A 1,579-nucleotide genomic window follows, 5' to 3' on the forward strand; every position below is an offset into this window, starting at 1 on the left:
CTAAAATCTCCTCGAATTCAGTTACAGTCATGTGTGAGAAGAAAGAAGAAAGTTGTTCTGATGGTCAGAAATTGGCTGTAATCGACACTCCAGGTCTGTTTTGTACTAAAAAACCAAACAGAGAAACACTGATAGAGATTGCAAAATGCATCAGCATGGCTGCTCCTGGACCTCATGTGTTCCTGGTTGTTCTCCAGCCGACACGATTCACAAAAGAAGAGCAGGATACAGTGAAAATGATCCAAACATGGTTTGGAGAAGAAGCTTCCAAATACACCATGGTTTTATTCACTCATGGAGAGCTGCTGAGGAAGATCGGAGGAAGAGAAGCAATTCAGAATTTAATCGATGAGAATGAAGCTCTCTCTGACTTTATTGAACAGTGCCATGGACGATACCATGTTTTTAACGATGAAGAGGAGATTCCACTTCAAGTCAGAGAGCTGCTGGAGAAGATCAACCAGATGGTAACAGAAAATGGAGGAAGCTACTACACCAATGAAATGTTCAAAGAGGCAGAGAAAGCCAACAAAGAAGAAATGGAAAGACTTCTGAAGGGAGATCCGAAGATGACACCTAAAGATGCAAAAGAAAAAGCAGAGAAAAACAATTCATTCATTCGGGGCTATGTAGCAGGAGCTGGTGTTGGAGCTGCTTTTGGAGCTGGTGCTGGAGTGGGGTTTGGAGGACCAGTAGGAGCTGCAGTGGGAGCTGCAGCAGGAGCTGCAGGTGGTGCTGCCTTGGCTGCAGCATATAAAAAGATGTCTTGCATTGTACAGTAATTGCCCAGAATTTATTATTATTATTCAGATGCTGCTTCTAAAAGCCTCATTATCGAGAACAGATGGACAACAGCAAAAACATATTCATGACGCTCCATTTCTGCCAAAAGCATGATTGTGTGTTGTTTGTGATCAAATCTAAATCTTCTGACTTTTTCATTAAATGTTTAATGTTTATCCTCCTTTGTATTCATTTTCTCTTAAGAGCTCCTTTATTGTTCCAAAAAAAATGTAAAATAATCCACTGGACTTGGTTTCCAAGTATGAAGACGTTTCCCTTCCCATCCAGGAAGCTTTTTCAATTCAGAATGTCAGGAATGGCGCTCAGTTCAGATTTTGAATTGCAAAAGCTTCCTGGATGGGAAGGGAAACGTCTTCAAACATGGAAACCAAGTCCAGTGGATTGTTTTTCATTTTTTTGTAATGGCTATGACCTGGATAAAAAAGAAACTTCACCAGCTCCTTTATTGGTTAGTCTTAACATAAATGATATGTTGAGGTTTACATTAACTTTTTGTCTGTTGTATCAAAGACGCTAAGTAATGGAATTTGTTGATTCAATTATACATTCATTCCTCAAAACTTTAAGTGACTTTATAATCTACCAATAAACACAAACCTGGTAAATTATTTTGTGTTTGTACCTCTATTGTGAATTATCCCTCGGAGGCTGTACCTGAACCGCAGTCGGCGGCCCCCTCCATGGTGGTTCCTGTGCCGCAGTGGGCGGCCCCCTCCATGGTGGTTCCTGTGCCGCAGTGGGCGGACCCCTCCGAGTCTGTGCCCTCAGCTGCGTC

At 41.8% G+C, this 1,579-nt stretch overlaps 1 pseudogene; it reads left to right on the forward strand.

Moving 5' to 3' along the window:
• The first annotated feature begins 2 nt into the window (after positions 1-2).
• Positions 3-1,579, forward strand: part of LOC107095229 — a 20,028-nt pseudogene continuing 18,451 nt past the window's right edge.

The sequence above is a fragment of the Cyprinodon variegatus genome, unplaced genomic scaffold (assembly GCF_000732505.1).
Source record: "Cyprinodon variegatus isolate N-32 unplaced genomic scaffold, C_variegatus-1.0 Scaffold532, whole genome shotgun sequence".
Classification (NCBI taxonomy): Eukaryota; Metazoa; Chordata; class Actinopteri; order Cyprinodontiformes; family Cyprinodontidae; genus Cyprinodon; species Cyprinodon variegatus.